The sequence below is a fragment of the Otolemur garnettii genome, unplaced genomic scaffold (assembly GCF_000181295.1).
Source record: "Otolemur garnettii isolate 467f Iridium unplaced genomic scaffold, OtoGar3 scaffold00003, whole genome shotgun sequence".
Classification (NCBI taxonomy): domain Eukaryota; kingdom Metazoa; phylum Chordata; class Mammalia; order Primates; family Galagidae; genus Otolemur; species Otolemur garnettii.
Genome location: NW_003852398.1, coordinates 19,810,586 through 19,835,734, shown reverse-complemented (window position 1 = coordinate 19,835,734; position 25,149 = coordinate 19,810,586). Strand labels below are relative to the sequence as shown.

Sequence of the window (25,149 nt, the reverse complement as noted above, 5' to 3'; positions counted from 1 at the left end):
GTTATAAACTGAATCCAACTCACAGACATGCTTTATTTGACTCACATGGTATTTTCCTTTTAATATGCATATGTTTCTAATATTTAAAATCTGAAGATTTCACATTTTTTTAAATATACATTTTCTGATTCTCATGAAAGAACATAAAATCTGGCAGAGGATGTTGACGTTCTTAGGGGCTGGAGCCCCGTAGCATTTCCTTTATATAAGGCATTTGTTCTTCATTTTCCCACAGTCTACATGGCCAGTATTCTTGGAAATGTGATTTTAAGTAAAAATGACATATAACAAAACAACCTTTTTCTCATCAATGTTATAGCAAAATGCATTGAACAAAACTATTTTATTTAAGGACCTGTTGGATATCATTTTGCTTAAAGTCATGGTTTTTCAAGAGTCTATTGACAATATTATGTGAGGACTGCTGTGTATACCTCATGCATGAGTCAAGAAATAAGATTGGTTTCATAGGATTTATATTCACTTGAACTCATTGGTCTTCACTTCTTGTTTCTCTCTTTTGTGCCGTATTTTCTCTTAGTGGTCTGGCACCCGTGAGTTTTCCCTCTCAGTTTTCTGAATTATAATTGAGAAGTTAAAAATTATATATTTAAAGTATACAACCTTAATGATGTTTTAATATACATTGTGAAATGACTTCCACAATCAAGCCAATTAGCATATCCATCACCTCACATAATTACTTAATGTGTATGTTAGAATACCTAAGGTCTAAGTTCTTAGAACATTTCAAGTATATAACATATGATTATTGACTATAGTCGGCATGTTGTGTGTTAGTTATCCAGAACTTATTCATATTATAACTGAAAATTTACACCCTTTGGCAAACATCTTACATTTCACCTACCTATCCTTGGTGACAGCCTTCTACTTTTTTTAGATTTGAGATTATACAGCATTTGCCTTTCTGCTAATAGTTTATTTCTCTTAGCTCAATGTCCTCCAGATTTATCTATGTTGTTAAAAATGATGGGATTTCCTTCTTGTTAAGGGCTGAATATTCCATTTGTATATGTTCCATATTTTCTTTTTTCATGTATCTGTCAGTGGACACATAGGTTGATTCCATATCTTGGCTATTGTGAATAATGCTGCAGTGAATATGGGCATGCAGATATTTCTTAAGATATTGATTTAATTTCCCTTAGGTGTATACCTAGGAGTGGGATTGCTGGATCATATCATAGTTCTATTTCTAATTTTTTTTTTGAGGAACCTCCAGATAGTTTTCCATAAGGACTGTATCAATTCATGTTCCCACAAACAATACATAGAGGGTTCTATTTCTCATCCTTGCCAATAATTGCTATCTTTGACCCTTTTGATAATAACCATACTAAGGTGTGAAACGATACTTCATTTTGGTTTTAATCTGCACTTCCTAATGATTACTGATGTTGAGCACATTCTCTTATATATAATGGACATTTATATGTCTTCTTTGAAAGAAATGTCTGTTCAGGTCCTTTCCCTGTTTTTAAATGAGTTATTTGGTAGGGTTTTTTTGTTGTTGTTTGGTTGGTTGGTTTTTTACTACATGAGTTCCATGAGTTTTTTACATCTGTAATATTTTGGATATTAACTCCCCATCAGATATTTTGTTTGCAAATATTTCCTACAGTTCCATAGGCTGGCTTTTCATTTTCTTGACTGTTTCCTTTACTGTGTAGAAATGTTTTAGTTTGAGTAGCCCTGCTTATTTGTTGCTTTTTTTTGCTTTATTTACCTATGCTTTTAATATCATATACAAAAACAAGTCATTGCCAAAATCAATGTCATGGAACTTTCCCCCTTTCACTAGTTTTCTTCTAGTAGTTCTGCTTCAGTTCTGACTGAAGTTCTTTCTAGTCTTATTTTTTATTTGATTTTTGTACAGTATAAGATAGGGATACAACTTCATTTTTTACATATGAATATACTGTTTTCCAGGCACCATATATTGAAGAGCTACCCTTTCCCCATCATATTCTTGAAACCTTTGTCAAAGATTAGTTGGCTGTATGTGTGAGTTTATTTGTGGGCTTTTTATTCTGTTCCATGGGTTGATATGTGTGTTTTTATGCCAGTGACATGTTGTTTTGATTTCTGTAGCTTTGTGACATAAGGTGAAATCAGAAAACATGCTGCCTCCAGCTTTATTCTTCTTGCTTTTGAAATTATATGAAAGCTCAATGCCAGGTAATACTGGTCTTTGAATTTCTGGAGGCTACGACTATGGCCCACCACAGCCATCCCCCACCTTGAGTCTCTTATAACATGTTCCCCTTTTGTGTTAATTCCTCTATCCACTGAAGAGTATGAGCCAGGGGAAAAGGCAAAGAACAGAAAGTGTGAAAATTTGGATTTTGCATGCTGTGTATGAAGCAACAAGTGCAGAAGTAACATGGAGTGGTGGACATGCACACATAGTTGTGTAGAGGCTACACTGACAATTTAGTTGCAATGAACAGAGTCTTATCTCTGCTTAGTTTAGAAACCAAATGAAGGCTGTTGTGACTTCTCCTCAGTAAGTAAAACAGCTTCAACTCCCATCTGAACATATTGCACACAAAACAGTATTTTCCATGCCACTTGCATGGAACATGAGCATCGTGCTGTCTTTAATTAAGGAGTTAACTGGACCATGAAGTATTGCCTGAGCAAATAAAAGTGATTTGTACTAAGTCAGAGGGGTGCATTAGGCATTTTTGCATTTCTTTGCTCACACATAAATTACGGATATTATTAAAAATTGGAAGGATCATCCATAAGCCTATCTGTACTAAGAATCCAATTGCCATACCCGAATGTATCTGTTTACATGTTGTAATTTATTATGGACAATAGTGTGAACCATCTGCTTAGTATTGTTGTTTTTGTTTTTTTTTTAACAGATGCACGAACTTTGAACAGATCAATACTTAAGTGGTATTGATACTTTGGTCAGTTTGTTTATCCTGGAAAACGGAGATAGGTTTTTGGTTGCCATAGAATTAAAATGGTTTGTGAGTTCTTTATGCTTTCTTTAATTTGGGAGAAATTGTGCTAGCTTTTCTTAAATGAAGCATATGCTAGAAATTCAAGAGTTATTGAGGGCTTTGGTCAGATCTGATTATAACTATTTGTCAGCTAGAGTGCTGGTAGAAGTGGGTCTGAACTTCAAAGAAGGCTGAGAAGGTCTGATTGTATAATATGAGGTCCATCGGGGCAGGTAAGCTTCCTCAAAGTCTTCCTTGTTGCCTATGATGGTGCATGAAGATTCATCCATAGAATCTCACCTGAGACTTCTGAATGTCTCTGAAATTTTGATTCCTACCAAATTGCAGCTATAAACACTCCTCTTGTCCACCCACACACACATATCCACAAAGGATGGAAGTAAATTATAAGAAATAAATGTAGTAACATAGTAACAAAAGTGTGATGTGTTAAGATCAGGGAAAAGTATTAATAAAAGAGGCAGAGATGGGGGCCAATTAATAGAATTTCAGGGAAAGGCCAGAGGGTCCCAGGTGCTTGAAGTTACTAGCTGCACTTTGTTTATCAATTTTCCATGAAGAAAGACGGTGCATTCGATGACATCTTCTATCTACACACTCTAGAAATCTAAATAAAATGTTCCCTATGAGAAGGGGAGATACTGCTTGTCGTCAGTGTCTGGTGTTATAGAAAGTGCACTATCCAAAGTTAGGGAATCTGAGTTTGCTTCTCATTGTCCTACCCACCAGGAGCGAGCCCTGAGCTCATTATTTCTCTTCACGTCTCAGTTTCCTCATCTGTTAACTAAAGAGGTTGGACATGATTAGTGGTTTTCTGTGATCTTTTTTTTTTTCTTAAGTCATGGAATCTTTCTCTTTTCCTTTATTGTTCGGAATTCATTGAGGGTACAAAGAACCAGGTTACACTGATTGCATTTGTTAGATAAAGACTCTCTTCTAACTGTGTCCCATCCCAAAGAGGTATGCCACTGAGACCCCACCCTCCCTCCCTCCTTACCTCTGTCTTCTCTACCTTCATGGAATCTTTCTTGAGACAAATTTTACTTGGAACCACAAGATCTAAATGAGATGGAAGTTTAGCTGTTGTAATCCAGCAGGGAATCTCTGCCTCTTATTCTAATTTACCTTTTTCCTGATCTTAATCCTTATAGCCTTTGATGCTACCCACCTAACCTCTCTGTTACTAGCCACTAGGTGCTGAGGCTTCAGCTTGAGGTTCTAGAGACCACAATTTAAAAACTACCAGACTGGATCAAAGCCTAGCCTCATTATTCAGGTCTCAAATGGCAGTTTTTCATGAAGACCTTTCCTGACTATCCCATTTGAAATAGATATCTTATCAAGTGGCTTTATTTTCTTATGTCACATCTTACATTAATGATTTGTATACATTTTATATATGAATTTATTATGCAATTATATATTTATACACTTCCCTGTTTGCATCCACTATTACTATATGATCCCCATGACAGCTGGGATGGAGAAAGGAAGTACTAAGTAGTATGTAGGAGCAGGCTCTAGATCCCCAACTTCCGAGATTCCTTGGCCTGCTATTTACTGGCTGTGTGACCTTGAGCAAGTTGCTTGCCTTTTCTGTGCTTTTCTTTACTCCTCTACAAAATGGGCTTCATCATAGCACTACCTCATAAACTTATTATAGGATAATTAGAGTTAATTTATGTAAAGTTTATAGATCAGTGCCCTGAATATAAAATGCAATAAAAAATTTGAGTATAATGATTACATGTTATCATTAGCATATATTAATATTATTACTGGCTTTGTTTATCACTGTCTCCTTACTTCCTAGACCAGTTCCTGTCACAGAGTAGGAAAGCAAATTAATTGAATGAATGAATGTTTTCTTAGGAAGTTTCTTGCTGAAAGATTCTGTAAGAAGCTTTTAGGGAGACAAAGACAATATCTCTTTAATAGAAGCTTGTGCATATATTTCTTTATTAGCCTCATACTAAGTATTCAGTTAGGTGGACGAAGGCATGAGCCACTGTGTGGTGCAAGGCTGTGGGGCAGTAAGAATAAACTAGGTGGAGGATTGAAGAGTAGACTGAAGTCCATTTTTTCCTACTCTACAGTTTTGCCCGCCTTGATTCATGCCATCCACAGGCTGATGAAAGTCCCCAAGTGTGGAGCTATTAGGACAGTTTAACACAACCAGATTGGCACTTCCAGTCCTTCAAATCTTGAGCTTCTCATCATAATCACTCTGGCACATCAACATCATCAGACACTTTTGATTTCAACAGCATCCCAGCTGTCTCTAATGACTACTTGGTCCTGAGACTGTTTCTTTCTTAAAACTTAAAAGGAAAAAAAAAAATGCATAACAGTGTTCACCATGGTTTGGTTTGCTATTTTAATAGTAAGACGTAATACCTACTGAGTACTTGAGGAGAAAAAGGGTAAGAGGACCTAGCTTTAAGGATGGCACATATTTTGATATGTTCTTAAATCATGGTATTCTTCATCCCCAAACTGTTGGGGGAAAAAGTGTTGCTTTAAAAAATTATTTGTTTTTTTTCCCTTAAAACGTCAGTCAAAGAATACTTATTTCCTGGTCACACCCACTGCTTTGTACTTGCTATGGCTATGTTACATGTTAGTCTTCATTGTACAAAACTTGTTCATATAAAAAACACTGATAATTTTTCAGAAGTTGCAGTTTCAGAGGCTGAAAAAAAACTTCCTTGTTCTATGAAATTATAAGAAAATACCCTTGCTTTGATTTTGTGATCTCTGTCAGCAGCTAAGCCCAACCTTTTGATGCAGTGCTCTGTAAATTACTACCAGTGATGTTTTAAATGGCAGTGGCCTAAATTATGAGTGTGGGACTTTCCATTTCCATGAATGATTCTGTTTTTATCAGCCATGATTCTGCCTCTAGGCAAATACCAAACGGTCTGCAAAAACAAATTAGGCTTTTAAGCCTGATAAATATTTTGCAGATGCACTTGTTGCATGTTGGAGGGAAAGAAGGAAGGAGAGACAAACGGTGATAAAAATCACTACACTGACAGAATGAGGCAAGCAGACTGCCATGTTTTCTTTTTTGCTTGATGCAATAAATAAGGTGAATTTCTCCACACCTACTAAGCCCCAGCTTCTATTTTGCAACATGGAAACCATGAAAATAAAACGTGGCAACTTTCTGTCGTAAAAGACAACTACAGATGGTACAAGAAATAAAGTTTTCTACCATTAAGCTGTATAAATTGGTTTTAGCCATCAGTTAAGGCTCAGGCAGTTAAAAAATATGAGAGTAATATTTATGCAAAGAAAAAATTATCCTGAGGGGAGGAGAGGGAAAAAAAAAAAAGAAAAGTTATCCTTAGGTGGTAGCTCATTAAGAGATGAGAAATGGAGTTGCGTTTATTTTTAAATCATTAATGCATGGGGATTCATATTCCTGGATTGATATATAGTTCCCCTGTTTGTCGCTGACATCAGTTGTTAACAAACCAAAGTCTTGCACTTATTTCTTTGTGTGCTCAATTTTTTTTTTTAACATGTCTTACCGTGTGAACTTTCCAAGGGGTAGAATTTACCTCCATGCTTTCTTTCTATTGCGGCCACAAAGAGTTTAGTGAATCACAAAGAGTTTTTTTCTCCCTCATCATATCTTAGCAAAACTCAAGTTAGGGAGTGCTAGGGTTTGAATGTGTCCTCTCTAAAATACATTTGTTAAAATTTAATATCCAATGAGATAAGATTAAGAGGTGGGACCTTTAAAAATTGATTAGGTCATGAGGGCTCTTTTCTCATAAATGGGATTACAACCCTTGCGAGGGTGTGAACCGTTTCATTCCTCTGTCATGTGAAGGAAGACACAGTACCCCGCCCCCCGGGGATGCTGCATCAAGGTACCATCTTGGAAGCAAAAGAGTAGCTATCATCCAGCAACTGAACCTGCCAGTTCAGTGGGACTTTTCTGAACTGGCAGGACTTAGACTTGATCTTGGTTTTCCTATCCTCCAGAACCATGAGAAAATAAATGTCTATTGTTTATAAATTCCCCAGGATATAGTATTTTGTCACAGTAGGATGGACTAAAGACAAAAATGTATAGTGAGGAGTTTAATTACAAGGAAACAGATTTGACAGGATTATTAAAAAATGGCCAACCCCAATACAGTTGTGGATAGAGGTACAATTACATTCTCTAAGTGGGTGAAGATATTAGGAAATCTTTTTGTCACGGTTCTCACCTCCACAGAATAGCACCGGGCTCATAGTCCTGTGAGATCTGGCAATATTGATTATATGGTAAAGCTGCATGTTTTGATCTTAAAGTTGGCCCATAGGACAAAAGTATCTGTTTTTAAAATTATATTTGTAAAACCCCTAACTCACCCACACTTACCCACAAGTTTAGTATCCCTGGCTTTCTATGCACAGCCTTGTGCAGTAAATCCAATGTCCAGGAGAATCACTGAATAAAGGAACAAAGGACTCTAGATGTCTGGACATCAGACTGTTTTGTTCTTGAGATACTACTAGCAAATTGCTACCAGATAAGAGGGAATGCTTAGAAAATTTTAAAGTATTCCTAGGTAATTAAAGGGTTTTCTCTTCTAAGATTGACGATATTATAACTTTAATACATATTAAAATATTTGCTATCATGGAAATTAAATGAAATACTAGATGTGAAAGCACTTTGCAGAGGGTCCAGCCCATAATAATTGCTCATAACTATTTGCTCAATTCGAATCTACATAATGTTATGATTAAACCCCCATGCTGTAATAGCTAACAGGCATAATGCTAATGTAAAATTATCTCCTTTACTCCTCATAGTGACCTTATGAAGGATCTGTCAGTTTGATCTTCTTTTAAAGATGACCAAAAGCTTAGAAAGGCAAATGAATGAAGAACATATATCAAATACTCCAACCCAGGTTCACTGTCATACCCTGTACTTGACTGGAATGTTATACTGTCTTGAAATAGTGGATAGTAATTATAAGTTGGCCTGTGCTGTTTGTCTAACTTGCTTCTCTGTAGCCCATAGAAACATGTAGGGTCCCTGCCAGTTTTATGAGGAAGAAACCATCTTAACTGCTTTCTCTGCCAATTTCTGAATCTCTGGGCATTTCCCAAACCCCTTCCAAGGACTTATCTTCTGTATATTTTCTTCATGTAGTCCCATCTTCCTGCGGAACCCATTTTTTCTCCATTCTAAGTGTAAATCCCCTACATTGTACCATCTCCTACTACACCATTACTTTTCTCTACTCATGCCATTTATTAGACTTGCATTGTGGTACATATTTGAAAATAATCAAAGACTCATGCAAATTAAGGCCTTGAGTCAGAAAAAATGCCTTGATGTTTCGGAGATATTAGGTTCTGTGGATAGATAGGTTTTTATCCAGAATTTCAAACTACAAGTTAATTTTAAAATTTCTAAGTGCTCTACTGGTTTCCTGAACTACAGAACACAGAGAATATAATTGACTATTTTCTCAGGTTTTTTGGTCCTCCAAATACCTAGTATCATTCTAGATGCAAAGGAGAGATATTAATACATTATATATAATAGATACCTCAGGGCTTAATTATCTCAGGGAACGCCTTTGGAGAAAGGGTTGTCCTCATTCTAAATTCAACTTGCCTTATAAATTCTTGTCATAATAATAAATATAAGAACCAGCAATTATTCTCATTCCTTGAACTGATGGTTCATTTCTTAACAACCCAAAGTGACATCCTCACAATCCGGTTAGAAGCCCAGAATACCCACACATGCAGTAAATATTCTTGGATGAAGTTTTCTTCTTCTTTAAGATGAGGGACTTATTTTCCCACTTACTTCAGATGTCAACATGGGTATGCATATCAATGTAACTCCATAGATTTGTATATTTTTTTGACTAGTATTTATTAATGACAGCCTAAGGAATAGCTAAAAAGTTTGCCTAATCATTTGCATGAATTATAATTAAACGTAGAGAATATATCTGGATACCATCTGTGTGCACTTCATTCTTTGTTCGCTGGGAAGATTTACATGATGAGCTTGTCTGGCCCCACCCAGCTCCTCAGAGCCATCAGACATGCCCTCATCCTGTGTAGCCTGCAGTGCTCAGAAGTGGAAATCTAACTTTTCTATGTGAATACAATTTTTGGCTCATACAGGCTGCCCTGGCCCAGCCTGGACTTTATTTTTTAACCTACCCTAGCCTTTCCTTACTCCCAAATCATCCTTTTGTTTGTGACCTGGCCATATCTTGCCTCTTTGTCCCCTCCTCTGCTTCTCTAACTTTGATGTGGACTTTCTTCCCTCAACTGTTGTGTGAGTTCTCCTTATTTAATGTTGTGATCTCCAACCACGCTAGGAGATCCTCTCTCATTCCTATATGGAAATGCTGTCTCTAAATATTTCCATTCCTGTGGGATGACTTGTATCGGGCACTTATGAAGACAATATGGAATAATAGTAAAGTACACATAATTTAAAGTCACACAAAATCTGTGTGAAGCATGGCTTGCCTTCTCACTAGCTTTGTAACTTGGGGCATGTTACTTGGCATTGTAGCACTTTAATTTCTATCCACAATATGGATAATTAATAGTATCATAGAATTTTTTTAAAATTACATGAGAAAATATAGACAGGGTGCCTAGAACAGTGCCTGCTGCTTTGCCCACCAAAAATGGCCACTGCTATTATTCAAGCCTTCGTGATAAAAGAAAAACCCCAAGGTAAGTCTTGATGGATTGGTAGTAGAGACACGCTTATGTCATTAAAAATATAAACAGAGTTCTTTATATTCATTTTCGTTTATTAATTCCAGTTACACTGGTCAGATGACTGATTTTGAATCCTACCAAAATTGCACCTTCTGAGCTGAAGCAAATAGAAAGAGAAATCTTTCTTCTCCAGGAGTCAAAAGCCGTTTCCCAAGAGATGTCTGTTCAACCCACGTATGCAAATGCAGCTTTGATGGTTTCAGTCAGAGGTGGTTCAGAATATCACACACCAGTGTTAGCCTTAAAGAATGATACGGGACTTGTCGCCTCTTGGTTCATGGGGTATACCCACAAGGAAAATGGAAACAAAGCAAAGGTAGGTAGCCCCACTTGGCACAGTTGATTGACTTTAATAGGTCCTGATTATGCTGCTCATATTCCATGAAATTAAAAAGCTTACAAATGTTATGAGCCATTACCCTTCCATTTAAGGGAGCTTATGACATGTTAGCAACATTTAATGAAATTCTTTTTAGAATGCCATTGGCAGACTCAATGAAATTCCATGTTGAAATTCAACTTGAGGAATTGTCTGAGGAAGTTTGTTCTCTACCTGCCTGTCTTTGTAATATGTGTGGCCCACTTCAAGGCCAAAAGAAGGTTCTTATCAGCTGGAGGATAATTTGCCTGTGTCAAGAAGTATTTCTGCTTTGACTATGCATTCCGGTTGAAGAAAAGATTGCCGAGACATCTATGTTAATGTCTGTGGTTAGAGAGTCTGAGACTAGCCTGTATTTTTGCACCATGATATATTTTAAAACCTACCTCCTTTCTTTTCAGTTCTGTCTGTATTTGTTGACAGTCTTAAACATTCTAGCAAATATTTCAAAATGCTGTTGCCTGCCCTGTCTTTGATGAACTATTGTAGTATAATTTTGAAGATAAGCTTTTGTGCAAGAAGACAATTAAAGCATAAGAAATGAGGTAATTAAATCCTAGATCATATGGTACTGGTTATTTATATAATAAAAGTTTAGGAAATAAAAATATTACAGTTGGAGGAAGGAGAACTTTTGTAGCCTGTAAGAAAATTTAGTGGTGAAATTTAAGTTATTGAGAGATTTAATTGATCATTTCTATAGTGTAGTCTTTCATTTTGAATGGTATAATGGTAACATTGAATGGCAGCAGTCATTTGTTTCATCTGGACACTAGCCATATCACCATCTTATTGGTAATGTCCCCTACTACTTTTTGAGATTTTATGGGTCAAGAAAGATACGGTGTGGTTTGCATACATTTTCCCTTAAATACTTCTGACTATCTTCCAGTGTTGAGCATACTATCACTAGCCTATAGAAATGGAGAACTGAGATGCAAAATAGTTGGGTAATGGTCTCCAGCCAGTGTATAGAACAACTGGAATTCAAACCCAGGTAGGAACTACCTAAAGAATATGTTTTCCATTTTGATATTGATCTGCTTTGAAGATTATATCAAGGCAGCCTCCACTGAGAACTCTTTGTAGGCAAGAGTCCTATGGTAGGACTTAGTCAATATGATATTCATGTGTGCATGACAATGAATGACACTCAACAGATATTGGATTGATTTGTAATTAGTATGTTAAGAACAATTCATGTCAAAATTAAAATGCAACTTATGCATTTTCACTTTTTACTGTTCTTTTGAAGTATGTGTGTGGGGGGGAGAGGGTTGGTCTTTTCTTCAACTTTCCCCACAAAAACATGGGCAATTCCTACTGGATTTTCTGCCCACTCAATGGTGGTATACAGGCTGGTGATACTCATAGGAAAAATAAAGGCTCAATTCAGACATTTTAAATGTCCCATCTGAGATATTTATCAGTGCTTCAAATCTCATTCAAAGTTAGATATTTGTTTCTTTTCCCCAAATACTGCATTTAGTTGGTGGCTGCCCAGGAGTGGATTCATTTCTGCTGGCTGTGCCACATCATCTTCCGACTCAGCAGCTCTGTCTGTAGCCTTAGAACCTACCAGGGTGGTGGTGATGAGGAGATGGCAGTTCTTGCTTGGCTACCTCGTGGGACTGGTGAAGGAGTAAGCTGACCTCTTCCCTAATGAAGCATTTTCTGGGTTCTTTGAAGATTTCTAGCCTCAGAACTGCAACCCGTCTCCTCCCACAACTCCTGTGGAAAAAGCAAGTAAAGCGTTTCATTCTTGGGAGGGCTGCTTCACCTGTCATTCTGTTCCACGTGGAAACTTCTTTGTCTCCTAGAAGTCCTCTTGAGTCAGACTTCAGGCATCTCTAGGACAGCACTCTGCCCCTCTTGCCCACCTCTGTTTTGTGAGGAATGACCGTGCAACATGTATCTGACAAACTCTGCAGTGCAGTCTCTCTCTGAAGCAGTAGCCCTCTCCTGCCTCCAGAATTCCCCCATGGAAAGTTGGGGTGACTTTGGTGACATGAAACACAGGTCAAGATCTCAGATTGGATTTACTGAAGCCACCTCTTCTCACTGGGCTTGAGCTTAGAAGGGAGCATCCTCTCCCTAAAAGAAACTTAATTCACAAATCCCCTTTCCTCTATTTCCATGACCCTTACATCTTCTTGAAACCCATGAACATGTTCTTTGATAATTCCTCCATTAATCCTGCATATTTGATCTTCTCCCTTCCTTTGTAGTTTCATATCAGTTTTATCTTCATCCCTGGTTGAAATTTCATGTGTAAATGTGCCCTGTGATTGGCTGACTTTAAGAGTAAAATAGTTGAGTGTGCTGACCTGCTAGTCCCTTGCCCTCCTGTGTTGGTCCCAAGAGCCTCCTGGCTCTTGATACCATAATGAAAGGAAGAAAACTTTGCTAAGCACTCGAGAAGCAGAAGTAAATGGAAAGAAAACTAAGGACTCCAGTGGCTAGAAAAGAGATGGTCTGCTTCCCTGGGTGTGGGGAGGAGGCACACTGACTTCTCTTCTGATAAGGGTTAAATGAATGAGAAATGGTATCTTTTTCCTTGTGGCCAGGCTTCTCTGGGCCTATTCTGAGGTGCTTTCAGAGGGCATGTTGGTGATTGATAAATCTTTCTTGGCTTTCTCAGAGCTCCAGGGTCTGTAGAGTATTATTTTGGCCCAAACTGCCATTGACTAAAGATAAACTAAATAGATGGCTGAAGGTGCTGCCACTGAATGTTATGGTGATGTCATCTGGAAAAATCTGCTATATTTTTTCAAGAGAGGGAAAGCATATATTTGAAAAACGGGTGAGACAAACTGAAGTGAAACATGTTTCTGATGGAACTGACCAGAACATAGAGTTGAGTATGTTCTGCTTTTCTGTTAGTTGCTTTCTTTTGATACTTTCCTTTGTTGGCTTTGTTAGCTTGGGGGTTTTAAGGATTGGGATCAAGAGGGGAAAATTCCCTCTGTACCTGGAGACTTCCTTCTCATTTTTGACAAGAGGTACAGCCTATGAATTTGCTGTTGTTTCAGTTCTATCATTTCTGTTCTATGATTGATTTGATTCCAGTCTCTTCTACTAAGAAGATATTTAACAAGTATGTGTGGACTCAAGTTTAGGGACTTAATATGAATTAACACACTGATTTCTTCTTGTCTTGCCTTGTGTGGTATATAACACTTAAACCTCTCTGTGCTTTCTCTAGGATTGTGTTCAGTGTTTGGTTATATTTTGTGGCACAGATTAGATGCTCCACAATGATTGTTGAATCAATAAAAAGAGTTAAGGAGGGAGGAATTAGAGAACAAAGGGATACCCTCTCCTGTGATATCTTGCCTTTGCTCAGTTTTGCAAGTTTCACACTGTCCCTTTATCCTTTCAAAATTTCTCTGTTGCATTCTTAATTCTTTTCCAAACAGTTCCTAGTTGGTGTTTAAGTCAGGAATATAGATAACAGATTACAGTTTCTTGTATTATATCAAGGAATATGTACAGTGTGACAAAGTACAAAAGGGACTCAAAAATTAAAATAATATATTTGGGGCTTTTGGCAGAGCCTTTTGGGATTTTCTGAGAGAGGTTGCCATGTGAGAGTCTTCTCATATCATGGTGGAAAAGCTGCCACTGTCTCCGCTAATATCTGTGTCTGACATTTGTGTGTTGAGTTGTCCTCAGATCTGTTGGAGGGAAAGAAAGGGTTGGTATCTTTTGGACTGGACACACTTGGGTCTCCCTCTTGAAGTGAGTTCCAACTCTGATATATTTCAAAAGATGAACAAAAAGGTTATGTTGGGAAAAAGCAGTCTTTGGAACAAGATAGGTGTGGAACAAATTGTTGAACCTGTCTAAGCTTCATCTTACTCAATGGTAAAGTACGAGTATGAGCTTATGGAGCCAAGAACCTTACAAGCACCCTTCAGAATATTAAGTGAACAATATATACCCTTTCTCTTTTACATACATGGTAGCCCTTCCATCGTTAAGGAAGGAAATGGGTGCTGAGAGGCTTTAATTTGTCTGAAGTTTTACAAGTGGTTAAGACTTTTGACTCTAAATTCCCCAACTGAAAAGTCCATATTCTTGACCATAATGTTATATTTTCTAATTATTTTAAACTCAAATTAGAAATAAAATAGAAATATTCCATGTAAAGCACTTGCCACAGTCCCTAGTTCAGTAAGACACTCAAGTGGTAGGAAGGTATTATTATTTATCACTTATTTTATTTAGAATTTTTCTTTGTTTTTAATAGCTAACCATTTAAGGGAGAGGTAAGAGTTATATAACATTCCATCTGAGAGAAGTAACTAGTGTGCTAGGTTTTTGTTCCGTTTTATTTTCTCTGTAGTTAAATCGGTGACAATATTTGAAACTAACAAAGCGAGAGAGAAGAGATATCTTCCCTTTTGTGTATAAAACAACCTTAGCTAAGCTGCATAATTTAAATAGGCATTTAAGACCTGTTTCTCCTGGAATAGGGGATCTTAAACTACTTCTGCGCCTTGGTAGACCTTAAACTTGTGACTAATTTAAGAAGTATTTATTGATTCTTATTTTGCATCATAGTTTGCTGCTTTGTATCCATACCTACAAAAGGGCTGATCACATCCTAATGAGCCGTGTTCTCCATGGTAGAAGCAGTAATTCAGAATTGTGCTATGTGCCGCCATTGCCTTACTATCAACATGGTGGCCTTGTGTAATTTTGATGGCGGTCAGTTCATTTTATCTACAAAGATGCATTGAGTTTCCCCTGGGTATTGAGAAGGAGAGTATGTGCTGGGGGTATAATTTTTTTTAAAAAAAGGTAACATTTTCCTGCTTCCATGGAGTTAATAATAGAATGGGAAAGATAAACAACAAACCCAAGAAACACAGAAATATCAAACTGTGTTAAGAGCTTTGAAGAAGTCAAAGTGCGATGTAAAGAGTACTTAATTTAGATCTCGTGGTTATGGAAGATACCTTGGAAAACCAGAGAAGCTAGCCATCGCGAGAGTTGGCTTCAGGCTGAAGAACTGTGAATACAATGACTCTAAGGCGAAACACTTGCTATGTTCAAGGAGCCAATACAGTTGGAAGAGTAAGACAAGGGAAGAGTGGTACAAGCTAAGTTGGAGCAAGGCTATGCAGGTTATATTGGGGGACTGTGGGTTTATCATGAATGAGCTAGGAAGTCATTGAAGAACTCCAAACTGGGGGAGGATGTATGTAAATCTTACAAAGTTGATAATAGCTGGTACAGGGTAGGAACAGATCTCAGAGGAGCAGGAGAGACAGGGAGGGTGCTGCTCAGTAATTCATTGAGAGAGAACAGTGGCAATTCCTAGGAGTTGGGGGCAGAAGAGGGGGACAGCTGAGAGATTCACTGGGAGAGACAGTGGCAACTCCCAAGAGTTGGGGGCAGAAGAGGGGGACAGATGAGAAATATGAGAAGAGGTAGAGGTACAGTTGATGGGAGCTGCTGAGATAACCACTGGGAACAAGGAGAGGAAGAGAAAGGGTGAAATGAAGGATGAGTCTATGATTTTTTAGTTTCTGGAGTGCCTTTATAAAGAAATGTGTACTAGTCTTGCCTAGGTTATAAATTAAGTCCTTGGGACAGATGGTGGACAGTGACAGGACATGTGATTAAAAAGAAAAGGGAAAAGAGCCCCGACACTTACAGAGACCCTAAAATGTATCAGGAATTATGCTAACCTTGCCTGTGCTGTTCAATCCTCTGATTTATAATAATCCCATAAAGTGAAAATCATGACATGCACATTTTATAGATTAGGAAATGAAGCCTTAGAGAAGTTAAATAACTTCTAAAGATCTAAAGAGTTGGGAAATAAGGGAACCAGAAATCTCCTGTCTTTCCACAACATCATGCTGTTTCCAAAGGCTAAATGAACGCCATATAGCTTTATGTTTTACTCCATGAAGAGTGACTAGCATTGTGCTAGGCATCTGTTGAATGGTATACGCTGGTTAAGTAATAAATTTAAAGTGAATACAAACATTTGTCTTTACAGAAATGCCAAATGTTTCAAAGTCTACTAAACCTAGAAAATACAGTGTATTTCAAGATGGATTGATCAAAATAGAAAAAAGGTCTTTTGCATTCATTCCTATTGTTTGCAAGCAAATTGTTGTGCACAAAACCACTTCCCCAATCTTTTAAAGCTGAATACAAGTCAAATTATAAGAAAACGTTCCCAGATTGATTGTCAAATAGTGTTAGAAGAGGTAAGAGGAAGGGAAAGAATTCACTGTATGCTGAGCTGGTGAGAGAATTGGGTCCTGTGTTTGGAAAGATGACTTCTGTTTTATTTGGCTTTGTATGTGTTAGTTTATCATATGATCTGGCTTAGACTACTCTGAGTCTAATCCACTTGGAGTCTGAGCATCTTTACCTTGAGCAAGTCCTTACATGTAGTTTATATGGGAAAAAAAGGAAGATAAGTTATTGAAACCCTGAGAAGGAGCTTGTAAGTTCTAAAACAATAGGTCTACTTTGGAGGGTGTGTGTGTGGTGTATTTTCGGAGAGAACAGAGGATATTAACTTTAAAAAAAAATCAATTCCTTTGCTAAAAGGTATTCCCTAGATTTACATACCCCCAATTCCTTTTTGTCTTAATCCAGCTATTTCACCTAGTTACAATAACTGTGGTGCCCTTCAAAATATTAATAGTTTAGTTTGCATCAGATATATTAAATATACTCACCTTTGAATTCTACATCTAAATGCAATATTTTATTAGAATCATTTATCTGCATTAGTTGAGTGTAACCTGACTTTCCAAAACCAGCACTACGGAAGTGCAACTAGCTTTCTGGAAAAAATTAAGTTAAACGCTTTTTCATATATTGTGAGGCAATGTGCATTAGACATATTAATTCTTCTAATGTTTCTAGCAACTCAGTCAAGTAGGTACTATTTGTATTTCTACATAACAGGTAAAAAAAGTAGTAAGGTGAGCCTGAGAGAGATGGAGTGACTTGTCTTTAAGATCATAAGCTACACAACAAGTGTTCTCACTTAGACAGTGTCGTTTAGCCAAGCTTTCATTTCCCTTCATTGCAGCCTTCCCTTAACAATGACCAAATTCATGCTTCCTTACAACATGCTCAAAATAAAGAATTATCCAAACTATCACAGCAAATCAAAGGTAACTACAGAGCAAGAATTCTAAATCAAAAGAAGCAGGTACTCATCCACAATCCTTTGAAATTAAAAACCTGCAGACCATGTATGTGAAGTCAGGTAAAAAAATGACAAGCATCCAAGATATAGACAAAAATGCAGAAATCTGCAAGGTGTCCCAAAATTTGCCCGCAAGGTGCCATCCATGGAGGAAAAATGGGAGATTGTAGCTAAATGTGACTTTATTTACAAAATATACATTGTAAAATTTTACACAGAGGTGGTCAGCATATAGAAAATATTTTGTAAATATTTTATAAAATTTCCTGATGAATATTTTGTAAATAAAGGTACATTTAGCTACAATTTCCCATTTTCCCCCTATGTATGGCTATTTCATGGTTGACTTTTGGGATACTCTGTCCACAATGTTAAGAACAGATCTAGAAACCAGAGATGATCCTGATTCTAAGAAACATCTACAGGCAGAGGCTTTATGGTCTATACATATCAGTGTGGCTGGCTTTATTCTAGACCAAGGTTTTCCACCCTTGGGCCTATTGATATTTTGGATTTGAAAATTCTTTATTGCAGAAGGCTGTCCTTGCACTATAGGATCATTGGCCTCTACCCAGGAGGTAAAAGTATCTCCCCACACACACATATCAATCATGACAGTAAAAAAAAAGTCTGTTGAGGCGGTACCTGTACCTCAATGAGTAGGGTGTGGGCTCCGTATACCAAGGGTGGCTGGATCAAACCTGGCCCCAGCCAAACTACAACAACAACAAAAGAAGTCTGCCAAGTTCCCCCCCCCCAAATTTATAACTTTTGATCTCGATGACAAAAAGATATAACAGAATCTATTTATCTGTTTAACAGGTGATTGCTGATTGCTATGTGCTAATCAGTTTTCAGTATCATATAACTTCAGGTTCTTTCCCCAGACTTGATACAACTTGCGCCTAGGATAGAGGGCATGTGCTCTGGGTCATCTGCTCTGCATCTAATCCACTTAGAATTTGGAAATCTTTTCTTTGGGCAAGTCACTAACTCTATTGAGCCACAGTGTTCTCTCTGCAAACTAGAGATAATAATAATAATAATAAACACCTAAGTTTGTTGTGAGGATTAAATGGGGAAATAAGAGACTGGGACAAGTGACACACACTGACTACCATGTGTTAGTGTTTATGTGATCCTTACTGTGGATGATACCTGCCCCTGCACCTCCACATCCAAGGGAACACAGCCTTGGGTCCTCTGAGACCACAGTCATAGAAACTACCTTTCTGGCTTTACTTTTAGAATTAAAGTTTCAATAAGCGGTCAGTGAAGAGTTTGTTCTCCCATGATTATGGAAAAACTTTTCTGTAAATGCTGGTAGATGCTATGGAGTCAGTCCAAAGGGTGGACTGGTTCAGCGTCCACTGTAGTTCTGCGATTAAAGGATTTAGGGGATTAACAACATCTCTTCAGGAAGTAGCTCAGAAAGCTCAGTTGGGTGTATTCCAGTGAAGAGGGATTTTCTGAATTAAATCTCTTTTCTGAAAAGTGGGATGTGTGTGAACATAGAAGTTAAGGAGGGAGACCTTAATTTCAAGTTAACAAGGAGCTGTTCACCTAGGCTAAGTGATATGTCCTAGTCTAGATGATATTTCCAAGAATATCAAAGACAAGCCACAAGCAGGGAACACCATTATCCTTCCTTTCCCTGGTCTGGGGGAAAATATGAATATTGTGCAGTAAAGAGCTAACCACATGGTTTGTCCTCTAAGGCTCGGTTTTATGAGCAATTCCCTGTGGAAATTATGGTGGATCACTCAACCTACCTGGATGTAAGTTTACCTCTCAATTAAAGAAGAGGATTATTTGTGCACTAGCAGATTGTGAAATTTGAAAATTTCTAATTCAGAAAATCCAGAATGTATAACTGCGCCAAATGTAAGAATTGCTGCCCAAGCCTAATCCCCAGCTCTTAGTCCACTGTGGCAACACATAGGAAATACTGGCTCACTGAAATGAATGGCTGAATAGTGTCCTGTGAGTGCTATGAAGTGATCGACTAGAGAAGTCAAATTTAGTCAAAATGACAAATTTGAGCAGAAATGAATTTAGTCAAAATGACCAATTCCTTAGGCCTTAAGCTTTCCAAAACTGGGGCCCGAGAAGACACCCCAAACTCAGAACCCCTCTTCCAGGTGTGCCAGGTGTAAATGTTCTGGTGCAGTCATTTCTTTCCATGCTAGTCTGGAGCTCTGAATGTTGAAGATAGTCTTCTTCCATTTCTCAGCCTGATCCTTCCAAACATTGAAAGGCCCAGGGCATGGGATAGGCTGTGAATGACCAAGGGATATGCTTTCTTCATCCCCAAGGTAATTCGACACTGTCAGAATTACATGTATAGCTACTCTCTACAGATTGTGGACAGGACAATATTGTAGGAAGGATTTTCTAGGGCCTGGAGGAAGAATCTATCAAGGCCCAAGGAGAAAAGAAAAGGGCATTTATCAATGGCAAAAAGCAAAGATGGCTTCTTCTGTATTAACTGGGGTCTCAGGTTCACCTCCAACACGTACAGTGTGTTTGCCATCCAGGTACCTTCAGAATGTTGAATTCATGGGTCCTAAGGTCAGTATGTTCACTCCCCCAAATCTTAGGGATTGCTATATACTATTGTTGGGTCTTGAAGATGCTTCTACCAAGTTTGAAATAAATATGTGTTAGAATGTTGGCAGCGGCAGATGAACTAACAAAACAAAAATAAATGTTATGATGGTTTGACCATTGGTCAAGAAAGTAAAAAGAAAAGAAAAGGAAAAAGAAAACACTGTAGATAAAGGGGCAACATTTTTTTACTTAAACATAGGCATTGATTTGTCTGGGAAGAGGTAAAAGTGATGATGATAATTATATTATTTTGTGTAAGCTTTAACATGAATACACAAGAATAATAAGGGTAATAATAGTAACAATAATACTAACAACTACCACTATCCTTGATCATGCTAACTTATTACATATTATCTTCCTCAATCCTAATAAGAATTCAGAGTTTGATATAAATAGCCCTATTTTTCAGGAAAAAAAAAACGGTATATTAGTAAGTTGAATATGAAGGCCAGTAGTTTATACCTCGCTATATTCAAACTTTGTCAACAAATGACTTCTAGTGCTGCAGAGAAAAGAGGAGAGAGTGTAACAAGAGCAGTGGGTTTGCATGAGGCCTGGTGCCTTAGGTTTCTATTCCCAGCTCTGCCAGTGTTTCTGTGGCTGTGATCGAGATGTTAAGCCTCTCTGAGGCCTTGGTTTTGTCATCTAGAAAATGAGAACACACATGCCCAGCTTGTCATGAAGAATTTGGAAATAGAAGTATAGGTATATCTGGGGGGAATGGGTATTGGGGATATTCCAAGCATATTGACAGAACAAAATAAATGGAGTAGGGAAAGTTTCTACTGCAGGAAGCCTGGCTTCAGCTCCTGGTTCTATATTATCCAATGTGTCATGTGGGTGTCAGTTTCTTCATTTAAAAAATGAAAGCATTTGTCTAGATTAGCATTTCTAAAAATATCTGTCAGGAGTATATGTACCTCAAAAATGTTTGAGGGACATACATTTGGAAAACAGAACATACCCTCCCTCCCTTGTAGATGTGAGTATTGGCATGTTATCAAATGCTCTGCAGGAAAGATACACATTTGCTTTTAGATAATGGATTTGCCAAATTAAGTTGAGGATGAAATTCTTTTTTCTGGAACACTTGCTAATATTCCATGAGGTGTATTTGGAAAATTCAGGGTTACATGCTGCAGTTCTCTCAGGAATTATAGAGAGAGATTATGATTACCTGTTGGATGATATATCTTAAAATGTTGGGAATCATGTTTTCTTTTACTATTCTGTATTCTCTCTCTCTGTCTCTGTCTCTCTCTTTTCTCTCTCTCTCTCATAAAGTTAATTTTGCATTCTTATTTGGAAGGGTTATCAGGGATGCAAATGTGTATACATGTGTATATTTCTTTAGCAGGTATTTTGAATATCCACTGAGTCTGTTACTGTGGTACATTCTATGGACAATGGCGGAAGTACAATATAAAATATAGTTCTTTAACCTCTACTGTGGACATTACTATCAATGAATGAAAGCTTAATGCTGACTGATTTCAGATTGTTTTATTTCATTGAATTCTGTGACACTAAATACAACAGAAGTTTACAAGAAAAAGCAAAACAGATCATCAGAGGTTGAGATCATCGTAGAAAGTTTTATGAAATAATGAAATTTTGTGGAAATTGAAAATGTATGAAATATGACGTTGTCAGGTAGGAATTGTATGGAATAAGCCAGGATGGAGCTAGGATTGGAAGGACAGGAAAAAAATATCTTTACTTATTACAGTGAACTGTTGCAGCCATGATAAGTTATTTAGCAAAGAAATAGCATGGGGACAAATGCGTTTCAGTGGAGAAAGAGCTGCAGAAGTAAGGTCAGTAGGAGGCCCTTGATATAATCCCAGGAAAGGTGACTGGATATAGTAATGCATTGTCATGCAGGAAGGAATACATTGGATTTCAAATAAGAACTGTTAAAATCATATCTCACTTTTTTCATTTAGAAAAAGTCCCACCTCTGTAAATACTTCGTAATTAACTTAAATTTCTTAAAAGGCAGTTGTATTTGTCTTCAGCCTCCTCTTCTTCAGCCACCCTTTCCCCCTGTACAGAGACACAGCTGTAATTACCAGTGTCTTGTGCCCCCTCCCAGAGCGTGTTTCTCAACCTGGGCAGCATTACACTGGGGCCAGATAAGATGCTGTTTGGGGGACTGTCCTGTGCTTTGTGAGATGTTTAGCCTCTTCCCTAGCCTCTTACCCACTGGAAAACAAGTTGGTTTATACAAACTGAGAATGCCCAGTAGAAGAATTTACTGAATAAGCATGAAGAAAGGAAAGAGCATAGGGGAATATACACAGGATTTGGAAGAAATTGGATATTGGTAATTAAGTCATGGTTTGAGAGCTTTGGTCCTGGTTCTAAACAGAACTGACTAAGCCACCTGCTGGGCATGTGATAGAAGCCAAGTCACTTTTCCTTTCTGTGGGGTACTTTCCTTATTTGCAAAATTTAGAAAATAAGACCTTCCTTATCACCCAGCTGGGAGGATTAAGGGAGGCACTGTGTGCAGATCCCTGAGTCAAGTGTTGAGCTTTGGAGCACATTAATGCACACTCACTGGGGATGGTGGATGAGCCGATCATCTCGGAGCGGGAGGATTGCCAGGTGTCAGCAGAGAGGGGGAATGTGAGGACGCTGAACTCACAGGGCAGGTCTCTGATCTTGAGATGATACTCCTCAGACTTAGGATATCCTTAAAGAACTTTGAACAGTATCCTAAAATACTCCATCTTCATGTAAACATCAAAGCCCTGAGCTATTTAAGATCCCGTCAACTTGGAAAAATGTCTAGCTCAGACAGCAAGTTATTTAGATCAACCTGCCCTTTCCATCACCTTATTCTCTTCCCTATGTCAAAAGGCAAAATTCAGTACTTTAAACTAAAAAAAAAAAATCAACCTATACTTGGGAAATATATTCAGTGTTTTAAAGACTATTTAACATTCCATAAGCATTTAAATATGGAATTACCTTGCCCAAGGTATGATGTCTTTGATCACAGATAGATATTAAAGGAAAACATCTGTTCTGTGGGATTTTTTAGGAAAACACGATGTGGACTATTTCCATCAACAAAGCAGGATGAGCTCAGATTGTCAGCCTAGTTGTGAAGTGGTGATATTTTATATCTCTGGATTATCTAAACCTATTTCAATATTAATCTACTTTTTAACACAATTGGCTATAGATGTCTATTTATTCCACCAAACACTCATTTGTCTAGCACGTGTTAAGATACAGGGCATGGATTTAATTTGGTTGTTGTGCAGAGACTCTGAAGTGGGGTGGAGGATGGAGACCTAGAAAGACTTAGCACTTAGTAGACATGTGCTCTCTACCAATAGATGGGCTAGAAAGAAAACGCACTTGATAAAAATATACCTGTTATTGTGTCTCATCCACTTCGCCACCTTGTTTAACTGGGCCATGTTCATGGCATCGGCTGTTACTTGTGATGTTAATTTTTCTTTGGTTACATGATTTTTCATCCTTCCTGGACCATGAAGCAATCACCACCATCAAGAAATTTACTGCTTCATAGATGAGTGAAAACTGAATGCAAACAACCCCATCATAGAAATAATAACTAAGAGCCCTGGACCCTTGTAAGGAGGCACCTTTCAAACAGTTTATATGTGTAAACCCATTCCACTTTCTACCATTATTGCTCCAGTGTCACAAACAGGGAGAGTAAGTTGCAGAAAACTTAAATAAGACCTGGCGCACAGTTAGAAAAATGCAAATCCAGGATGTAGAACCAGAAAGTCTCTTATAGCCAGGCAGCTACCTCTGATACCCACATCACAAGGTTACAAGTGATGCAATTCTACAGAAAGCATGCATAATTTGTACTTATCTGAGAAAGTGGGCAGAGCATTGGGGGTGGAAATGGGATTTGATCTGATCCTTCAGGAACAGAGGATTTGGTTGTACAGAAGTAGGAAAGGGTCATTCCAGGAGAAGAGCTTTCCAGCTATGAGCTAAAAGGGAAAAGATACTAGAGCCTACTTTTGTGGTTAGCTCTAGATGGTCTTGTGTCCCCTCTAGAGCTGATCACAGGAGTCCCAGGTCTAACTGCTGCCGTTGCTGCCAGCACAGTATGAGCCTGGGACCCGCTGGTGCAGCCCGTGAGAGCTGACTTTATGACCACAGATTTATCCCCACATCCCTCAGCCCGCAGATACATCACCAAGCACTCCAGCTCCCAGAGTCACTGAAGGGAGGTTTATGACTCAGTTTTATTCGTTTGCTTGTGCAGACAAGTGGCTTCAGCTGTGGAGGAGTTGTTTGAAATAAAACATCATTATTAGATTCCCTCTCCCCGAGCTGCTTCTCTTGGCCAGTGGTTATCTCTGACTTCACAACCAGGTCCTGGTTGTGAAGTTTTCCTCTGCAAACGAAAGAAAGGTATTGATTAGCAAATAGAAATTTAAGAATTGTTGACATAGAGCTTTTAAAATGGGCTACTGAGGGACCCAGGGATAAGCATGCCGCACAAAGAGGGCACTCAAATTCTCCCTTAGTTCTCCTGCCTTTGTGGGTCATCTTCTCAACTCCACTACTGCACTCGTTCCTCCTCCCGCACAGGGCCCTCTCCCCCGGCTTCTCTGGCCTTGCCTTCTCCACCCTTGTCCCATCAGCTCTTTGGCCCTAGCCCTTCTAACAAGACAAACATCCCCTACCTCAAGGCCTTGGCACTTTTTGATCTTGCTACATGGGATGTTTTTAGCTGATATCTACCTGTCTACCTGTCTCATCCTCATACTCCATCCAGACCTCTGCCAACATGGCCATGGTTTCAGAGCATCTTTTCCATGAAAAGTGTGCCATTCACAACATGTACTGTTTTTTTCTTTTTATTTTTTTGTTTTGTTTTGTAGAGACAGAGTCTCACTTTATTGCCCTCAGTAGAGTGCCGTGGTGTCACACAGCTCACAGCAACCTCCCACTCCTGGGCTTAGGCGAGTCTCTTGCCTCAGCCTCCTGCATAGCTGGGACTATAGGTGCCCACCACAACGTCCGGCTATTTTTTTTGTTGCAGTTTGGCCGGGGCCAGGTTTGAACCTGCCACCCTTGGTATATGGGCCCGGCGCCCTACCCTCTGAACCACAGGTGCCACCCCATTTTATTTTTCTTCCTAGGACGGATTCCTACTAGACATTTTAGTTATCTCTAACTCCTCACAG

At 38.3% G+C, this 25,149-nt stretch overlaps 1 protein-coding gene across 1 annotated transcript in view; it reads left to right on the top strand.

Annotated features, from left to right (window-relative positions):
- SGCD (sarcoglycan delta) overlaps positions 1-25,149 on the top strand; it is a 404,526-nt gene that overhangs the window by 195,766 nt on the left and 183,611 nt on the right. The window lies entirely within an intron of this gene.